The sequence below is a fragment of the Mesocricetus auratus genome, unplaced genomic scaffold, assembly GCF_017639785.1.
Source record: "Mesocricetus auratus isolate SY011 unplaced genomic scaffold, BCM_Maur_2.0 Super-Scaffold_100676, whole genome shotgun sequence".
In the NCBI taxonomy this organism is placed as follows: Eukaryota; Metazoa; Chordata; class Mammalia; order Rodentia; family Cricetidae; genus Mesocricetus; species Mesocricetus auratus.
The window spans coordinates 128,967,493-128,977,035 of NW_024429266.1; the positions used below are offsets into that span (position 1 = coordinate 128,967,493).

Consider the following 9,543-nt stretch of genomic DNA (forward strand, 5'->3'; position numbering starts at 1 on the left):
TGGTGGCCAACAAGCCCTAATTATCCTCTTAACCAACACCCCCACCCCACCCCTTCACACACATCGGTGAGGTTATAAGCATGTAGCCACACTCAGTTGTTTTTTGTTTGTTTGTTTTTTTATGCAGATACTGGGATTTGAACTCAGGTCCTTATGCTTGAATAGCAAGCTCTCACCCTCTGAGTCATCTCCTCAGGCCCATTTCTTTCCTCTTTAATAATATTCCCAAATAGGGTTATACCATATTCTGTTCCTCTCTCTTTCTGTGGAATTTGGGTTGTTTCTACATGTTGACTATAAATAATGCCTCTGTGAATGCAGACTACAAACACATCTTTAAGATCCTGTTTTGAATGCTTTGGGGCATATCTAGACTTCTTCCCCCCTGGCTTTTGGAGTTAAAAACACAGCTAGATCTGAAGCCCTCTGTCCTGCAGAGGAGATGGCATAGTCAGGAATGCAAGCTTTGGGGCAAGCACAGGGTTCAGGAGAGATGAGAAAAGATGTAAGATGACCTGATTCTTCATTCCATAAGTAGAGGTGACTTCATCTGCTGCCCAGAGCAGTGGCAGGGAGAGTTGAATCCGAACTTGAGAGAAGAGAAGAGTCATAGCAACTGTTGAAGGGAATGAATCCAGAAGATGAGGAGATTTGGAGTCAGATGTTAAAGACAAGTGAAGAGCCCAGTGCTATGTTTCTGTACGTGCTTCAGGAGATGGGGTAAAAAGCAGAAACACCCCCTATTTTGGAGACAGGGTCTCATGTAGCCTAGCTGGCCTCAAACTTGCTGTGTTGTCTAGAGCAACCTTGATCTTCTGGTCCTCCAGCCTCTACTTCCCAAGTGCTGAGATTATAGGCCTGCGTCAGCAAGCCTTATTTATGGGATACTGAGGAGAGAGCCCAGGGCCTTGTGCATTCTAGGCAAGTAGTCTACTGACTGTACTACATCCCAAGCTAATTTCAAATCCAGCTCATTTGTGGGTTGGGAGTAAGAAAAGCTTGTGGTAAGTGTGCTTAGAAACAATCCTTACAGAAGGCTACGGGAGTCTGGCAGAATTTACAGGTGGTGGGCTGGGTCATGTAGTAAGGTCAAGGGCTATAGAGGAAGGCAGAAAAAAAAGTGGATACTGAAAGTGATCCGGCTTTGTAAATGGGCCAGAAGATGATGGAGAAGGTCAAGGGAGGAAAGGGCAACTAGACGCCGAAGAAGCGCTGAGTGTGACATACTTAAACAAACCTAGGTCCCCACAGAGGCTCCCTGAGAAACAAGGAGGGTCACACCACAGCCATGACACCATTATCTGTTCTATCAAATCTCTCCCAAAGCCTCCTGTGAGCTTGTCGTTCCCATGATCCCTCGCTACACCCAGACTGCCCATCTTCCTAGACAATAGGAACTTTCCTTACCATTAAGATCTCCTTACCAAGCATCTCCCTTTGTGCTGGTCTTCATCCCTATAGTCATTGCCTGGCCCAAAGCCTACCCATAACAGAAATCTAAGACCTCAGGGAGTCCCTTGGGTGATTCCACGGGGCTGACGGCACGGCCAGAAGTTCTCCACTGTCTTAGGTCACTATGTAGCTGTGGGCTGAAGGGAAAGTATCCAGGGATTTCATTTTGAACTCAGTTTTGGTCTTTTGTGGTAAAGCACGTGAAAAAGAGAAGATGGATAAGGCAGGAAGAAGGGGGAGAAGAGGAAGGAGGAGAAAGGAGAGGTGGAAGAAAACGGGGAGGAAGAGAAAGAGAAGCTGTTTTTAAAAACAATTGTCCTGCAATACCTATCCCCCACCCCCACCCCACCCCCATTATCTTCTGAGCTGGGACTTCCTTTGTCTAGTGGTAAAACTTTGTTCCTTTCTCCCTGGGTTGGCCCATACTGCCTTGGTTCCTTTGGGCATTGTCTTCTCTTTCCAGCTCTGCGGGTCTCTGCTTTCCTGGGGGTACCTGCTCTGTCTACCTCCTGCCCTCTCAGGGTAATCTGTAGCTGCACCCTGCGGTTTGCTACCTACAGTCCCTTTCCTTGCTTCTCTGAGCTTTGGGCTGCCCCCGCCCCCTGCGCACTGCTGCTGTTCTAGAACTGTGTAGAGACGGGTTTGTTTTTTCTAAGCAGTCTGTTGCACTAGCATTTTGCTGAGCTCTTGGTATTGTCTTTCTCTCCCCTTTTTCTCTCCTTGCAGACATGTTAGAGGCCCTCCCACGGGCTGTCCATCTAAGGAAAGCATTGCTCTCCTGAGTCACCGAGTATCCAAATGACTGACTCACACACTTGCAAATGTGCCGGCAGTCAGGTAAACAGACACGGTTCTTAGGGGAGGGGGGGGCGCAGTGCTCAGAGAGTGTGGAGGGAATTACCTGTGCAGCAAGTCAAATAGTAAGGCGGTTAACTGTAAAAGATGGGCTAAGGAAAGAAAATAATTATAAAAGGAGATGTCCTCTCTGGTTTCCTTCTGCCTGAGGAGAGGCATCCCTTCATAGGCTATGTCAGGACTTGCTTGCTCTGTTTCCAGCCTTCTACTTTGGTCAGTTTTTGCCAAGCCCATGTCTCCTGTTGGTCTTTGTAAACTAGTGAGAGTCCCTGGCTTCCTGTGTTTGCACTGTCAGAACTCCCTGGAGACCTAGACTGTTTTGATTCTTGTCTGCCCCAGATAGAACACCCCTTGCTAGTTTTGATCCGTTTGAGACTAACCAACCAGAGACATGGCAGTCAAGCCTTCCCTTTCTGCCTGGCCCTTCTTAGGTGGTCCTATTGGGCAGGGAAAAGGGAAAGCAGAGCAGAGTTCCCAGGAAACATTTGAAGGATGCTTGTCCTTATGTGGCAGAAGCTGGAGGATGGAGAATTCCCAAGAAAGGAGTGGAAAGATGTAGAATAAGTTCTTTGCAACATGAGCAAAAGAAATAGGATAATTAACATGAACACCAGTCAAATAGTTAAGGATCTTGTGGCTTGTGGCTTACAAACTGACCCACATGTTAAGAAATGAAGGCAACAAGTCTTGGAGTCAAATACTGGAGCAGAACATAAGAAGGTGGGTGACTTGGTGGCCATCTAGACCCTCAGCTTACCACTGTTTTAAATGTTGCTCTATAAACAGGAATGCCCATCTCACACTGTCATTCTTTTGCTGACCTGTTGTACAGATATTCTTTATTTCAAGTTCATGCCTGTCATGGGGGTTGCAAAACAGCACCACCAGAGGACCTTCTTCCTGTAGCTGCAATCATCACAGAAGTCAGGACACAGCTCCAGAAGTCACACACCTACAGCTGGCCAGTCCCCACATGTCTGTCATCACAGCCACTCTCCAGTGGAGACTTCAAGATCATAACTTTCAGGCTTCTATGAGCTACAGAGTGAGTTCAAGGCCAGTCTGTGTAATTTAGTGGCACCCTGTCTCCAAATAAAAGCAAAATAATTCTGGGGAGTATCTCAACAGTAAAGGGCTTGTCTACACAAGGCCCCCATAGCAATAGCCAGTATCACAAAATAAAGTATGTGATTATGAAAATAGTTAGGATCATGGGCTTCCATGGGGGGAATCCCAGGCAAGTAGACGGATTGCAAGAGGCCACGTGAAGATTGGCCTCATAAGGAGCGTAGTGGTAAGAAGACAAAGAAAGAGACAGTCCTCAGTTGGTGATTTACTGCATTCCAGTTACAATGACAAACTCTACAATAGTCCTCTACAGTTGAAGTCAATGGGCAGGGTGTTTGCTATCTTCTGCGACCACCAGACACTGCACAAGTTTCACCAACAAACCCTTGGTTTCTGGTTGCTAGATGAGGGCCAGGCATGGTGGGTTTCAGATACCATCCTTACCATAGTGCAGATCTGAAAGGTGTATGCTGTGCATGAGAGAATAAACATATAGTCATGAAGCTTTCAGCTCCAGAAATGGAAGCTTGGCTAATTGTAACTTTATTGATGAACATACTTAATTATTACATGCAACAGAAGTGGTGCTACATGCATGTAAGCCAAGCACTTGAGGACAGGCAGAGGTGCTGGCGGCCATGTAAGAGGAGCAGCAGGTGGCAATTGAAGTTAAAGGTATCAGCCCACCAGGAGGAAACTCTGATGGGTGAATTTCCCTAGACCCCAGGCCCCAGAATGTCTTTTGTTTCTGCTGTGCCTTTACATGTTTGCTGCTGCTATCTTTTTTTTGTTTGTTTGTTTGTTTTTTTGTTTTTCGAGACAGGGTTTCTCTGTATTGTTTTGGAGGCTGTCCTGGAACTCACTCTGTAGACCAGGCTGGCCTCGAACTTACAGAGATCCACCTGCCTCTGCCTCCCAAGTGCTGGGATTAAAGGCGTGCGCCACCAACGCCCGGCTGCTGCTGCTATCTTTCTCTGGTATCTGGTATGGTGTGAATGGGTGTGGGGAGATCCCCACTGCCTGTAATGTAGTGTGTTTGTCTTTTGGAAACATCCAGTTCTACAGGGTATTTTTTTTTTTACCTGTGGATTACTATGAAGACGATTCCTCCCTAAGCTGTACTATATAATTCATAATAACAGTGCTAGTTTATACAGGATTTTGATGAATACAAGAAAATGACACACAATCAGCACCTGTGAGTTCCACCTAAGTAGCTGCATAGGATTAGGAGTTCAAGGTGAGCCTTGACTGTGTAGCAAGTTTATGATCAGCCTGGGCTATATATCTCAACTGGAGGGAATCATCTACAGAGCTGTAACTGCCCACACATGCTCATCTTCAGTGCGGGTACTTCTGCATGTCTTGGGCTAATCTTGCCACATTCACAATATGATGGCTGCAGTTGGTCATGGAACTGCATTTCAAACATGAAGAAAAGAGCAAGGGCCAAAGACATTTTCCCTGTCTGCTCTGTCTTTCCATTCACAAAGAAACTTTCTACCAGAGACACTGCAAAACAGTTATCCAGAAGCCCCACTGGCTAGAACTAAGTTATATGCCATGCCCTACTGAAAGTTAAACTAATTATAATTTTCCATGGCCCTAGTAGACCATGACCAGCTCCCATCAGGCCAAATGCTTGCTACCTCAGTAAAACCAGAGAAGAGTATGAGGATGGTGAATGTGTTGCAAGGACCTGTATCTACCTCATGTGCCCCTTCCCATTGGCTCCTCCTTGATGGTAGCCTTTGAGTACAATCCTAAAATTAATCCTCCCCGCCACACATACATAATGGATCTGACTTGCACAAGGACAGCAAGTCAAAATTCCGATCAGCACACTTTTATTCTGAATAACTTATTGGTTATATTTCATAATATTGGTGACTAAGGAGTTGAAAACATGGCTCAGAGGTCAAATGCACACAGGACAGCAGTTTCGTTCCCAGCACCCACATTTGGTGGCTTTCAACCACCTGTAGCTTTAGCATCAGGATATCTGATACCCTCTCCTTGCCATCAAAAGGGCCCACATGTATGTACACAGAAATAAATAATGCATATAACATAAATAAAAACAAAATAAATCTCTCTTTTTATTTTTGACAGAATCTCACTATATATCCCTGGCTGCCTGACTGGACTGGAACTCTCTATGTAGTCTAAGCTAGCCATTAACTCACAGAGATCTGCATCCCTACTGGGACTAATGGTGCATGACACCACACCTGGCAAAATAAATATTTTTTAAAAAGATTGGTAAATGAATGTATATTTATGTATAAAGGTTGCTTATATTAGATACTATATTTTTTCTCCTCTCCTGAACTAAAGTTAACCTACAAATGATTGGTCCCAGCTGATTTTGACGAGAGTGCTTCTTATAATTGTTGGTTTCTTTGCTGGAAGTCCCTGTTTTGTTGAAATCTCGAGGGCAGGGTTTGGTGTTCCATCTTAAGCTCTCAGACTCGGAGTAGTGCAGCCAGGAGCCACATTCACTCACTGAGCCCTGAAAGCATGGGATGCGTGAGTTAAATTTTCAATCTTGTTTTCATTCATCTAAATTTAATTTGTATTCAGCTCTTAAATATGCTTTTACTAATTCAGATATGTGAATCTCTTCTTCAGCCATCCATGCTGCGAAACCTTACAAGTGGTTCAACTCTATGATGAAGGTCTACTATGTCAGCTGAGGTTATTATACATGTAAAACTATCAAATCCTGAGAAAAGAGTTTTTAAAAAAAAACTCAATTTATATAAAGATTATTTACTGGAATGGTGACATTTCAAATATACTTGGTCTATAAAATATATTAAAAATAATTTTACTTGTCTTTTTGTTTTTTGAGATAGGGTCTCTCTCTAGCACGGACTGGTCTGGAACTTGTGCAGACTAAGCCGGCATCAAACTCACAGAAATTTGCTGGCCTCTGCCTCCTGAATGCCACCATTAAAGACATGCACCAGCATGCCTGGTTTCTCCACTGCTTTTTAGAGGTGGCCAATAGAAAATGAGAAATCAGTCTCACATGAGGTTTCTTTCTGTTTCTCTGGGGAAGCACTGCTCTCATGCAAACGGGTTACTACAAGTGTTTGATGAATGAATGCATGAGTCTGTCACATAAACTCCAGACTGAATCACAGAGTTCCTGATTTCCGTGTCCCTTCCTTCCCATCCTTCTTTGCAGCCTCTGATGTTGCATGTTAGCTTCCTGGTCATGCTGGCATATTCACCTGCAAGACAGGAACTGTGCTTATGGGAGTAAGCTTTGGAAACTCTCAGGGGAGAAAGAAGTGCCTGTGTTGAGGGTCTAGAAAAGGCGTGGCTTGTAGGAAAACTGAACCTTTTTGATGGAGCAAAGTCGGGATGTTAATTTCCAGTTGACCTTTTGGTTTCAGGGTTTGCCATTTCTGGATGTCCATGTTGAAATCCCATTGGATGTCATTCTGATAAGTATACATTCCATAAAAGGGTGGGGACTGTACTTCTGAGCAGATTCTTGCTCTTGGACCTTGATGTCCCCAAAGCAGACAAACCACCTTGGCTGTGTGACTACACCTAGAGAACAGAGAAATGTCACCACCCAGGCTGGGCACCAGAAGGGATTTCCTGGGAAGATCTGCTCTGTCTGAACCTGCAAGGGCCATACCCCAGCTTCCAGGGACCTAGCAAGGAGCTAGTCACTGCTCTCCAGATATATAGAAAAAAGGATATATATTGAAATTCTCACCGTGAGTCACCGTGGGCAAGATTAGGTGTGACTTTGTTTTCTTCTTTATACTGTAGTCTTAAAATGCGTAATTGTTTACTATTTCTAAAGCAACATTTAGAAACCTAATTTTGAGATATTCCTAACCCAGCTTCCCATGCAACCTCTCTGGATTTCCTTAAATACTCAGTTTGGCTTTGTGACAGTTGGCTCTATATAAAATTTTGAGCCAGCTTGTAGCTCTTTAGGACCTACTATGTGGGCACTTGCTTCCTGGTATCACACAGATAGAGGATGCTCTTCCCCTCCCAAGCTATTGGGAAGATGTAGGAGACAAAAGTGTGGGGAGCCTGGGTGTGTGCTAGACCATACATCAGTGGGGATGTTCACTGTGAACTTTATCCCCTCACAATTCTCTGCCTTATGTAGTGTTGTTCCTTAATATAATTAATTCAATTAATTTTTTTATTTTATTGTGTGTGTGTTTGTGCACATGCGTGCACACTTGTGCACACACAGGTATATACATTCCACTGCACACTTATGATGTTCAGAGAACAGCTTTTGGGAGTTGATTCTGTCCTTCTTCTGTGGGTCCCAGGCTTAAACTCCAGCTGTCAAATTTGTGCAGCCAAGAGCCTTTAACTACTGAGCCATATTGCCAACCCCATTTATTTTCTTTTTAAAACAGAATTTCATTGTGTATGTTCATTGTACATGGCACTGTGTTACATAGGATGCTCTCACACAAGTATACATGCTACATTTGACTGCACTTCCCTCCCATCCCCTCATTTCTGGTCCATCCCCCTCAATAGTCTCCTCTGGATGGATTAGTTCCTCTGGATAGCTGCTCTTCTACTTTCATGTTATATATACCTATATGAATATTTCCTTTTTTAATTGTGATAAAATATATGTACCATTAAATGCCTGTAATCCCAGCACTCCCGAGGTGATGGACAGGAGAATAGTCAGAGGTTCAATGTCATCCCTGAGATACATGATACTTGGCTTCAATAATAATAATAATAAAATTTACCATGTTGATTTTTAAATGTATGTTGACTGCAATGGCATTAAGTATACATACATTGGTGATTGGTGTGCAACCATCATTACTATCCATTTTCAGAACCTTCTTTGCCTATTGAACTATAACTCTCTATGTCCCTGCCCCTATGCTCAGCCCCTGGTGACTACCATTCTTTCTGCCTCTGGAATTCGTCTACTCTTGGTCCCTCCAATGAGTGGAATCAGTGTCCTGTGACTGGCTTATTACACCTAGGGGTCCTCAAGGTCCATCACGTTGTAGTATATGTCAGAACTGCCTTTCTCTCAGGCACTGAGTACTGGTGCACATTCTTGTCTGCCCACTGAGTGGAAGAGGACCTGGGCTGTTTTCACCTTATTGTTTTTTGTGAACAGTGGTACTCCAAACATGGATGTATAAATATCTGTTTAAGAAATCCTTTTTCTAAAAAGCAGACTTGCTGGAGCATATGATTCTTTTTTTTTTTCAATTTTTTGTGTTGTTTTGTTTTTTGAGACAGGATTTCTCTGTATTATTTTGGAGGCTGTCCTGGAACTCGATCTGTAGACCAGGCTGGCCTCAAACTCACAGAGATCCGCCTGCCTCTGCCTCCCAACTGCTGGGATTAAAGGCTTGCACCACCAATGCCTGGCTATTTTTTCAATTTTTGAAGATTCCTCTAATTGTTTTCCATAGAAGCTACATAATTTCCCCACATAGTGTTATTTTAATTAACACTTCTTATTTAGGTTGCCATCTTTCTTTCTTTTTTTTTTTTTTTTTTGGTTTTTCGAGACAGGGTTTCTCTGTAGCTTTGGAGGCTGTCCTGGAACTCACTTTGTAGACCAGGCTGGCCTCCAACTCACAGAGATCCGCCTGCCTCTGCCTCCCGAGTGCTGGGATTAAAGGCGTGGGCCACCAACGCCCGGCAGTTGCCATCTTTCTGAGACCAAGCACCCTGTTCCATTCACTTCTAAATCTCTAAAATACTATAAGTGTCCACACATCTGTGAATAAAAATCATTCTTCCCAAGCTCCTAGGTCAATGGTTCTCAACCTGTCAGTTTCAACTCTTTGGGGGTTGAATGACCATTCACAGGAGTTGCCTAAGACCATAAAAAGCACAGATATTTACATTATGATTCATAATAACAGGATTACAATTATGAAGAAGTAATGAAAATTATTTTATGGTTGGGGGGTCACCACAACATGAGGAACTGTAAGTTTTTGAAGATATAAATGTTAGCAGGGGTATAAATCATAAGATCTTAGTGCTGAGCCCAAGGAATGCCACAGCCTACAGATGAGCTCCTAGGACAGTGTTTTGAAAACTTCCTAAGGCTGCCACCCTTTCACTCAGTTCTTCGTGTTGTGGTGACCCCCAGCCACACTGCTGAAGTGACAAGAACCTGAGACT

General features: G+C 43.8%; 1 long non-coding RNA gene across 1 annotated transcript in view; it reads left to right on the forward strand.

Moving 5' to 3' along the window:
* Positions 1–6,203, forward strand: part of LOC110341985 — a 43,846-nt gene extending 37,643 nt beyond the window's left edge. Inside the window, exons 2-5 of the long non-coding RNA XR_005874013.1 lie at positions 2,179–2,289; positions 3,140–3,352; positions 5,488–5,904; positions 6,007–6,203. This is a non-coding gene — a long non-coding RNA (uncharacterized LOC110341985). The remainder of the gene's footprint in view (positions 1–2,178; positions 2,290–3,139; positions 3,353–5,487; positions 5,905–6,006) is intronic.
* The last annotated feature ends 3,340 nt before the right edge of the window (positions 6,204–9,543 follow it).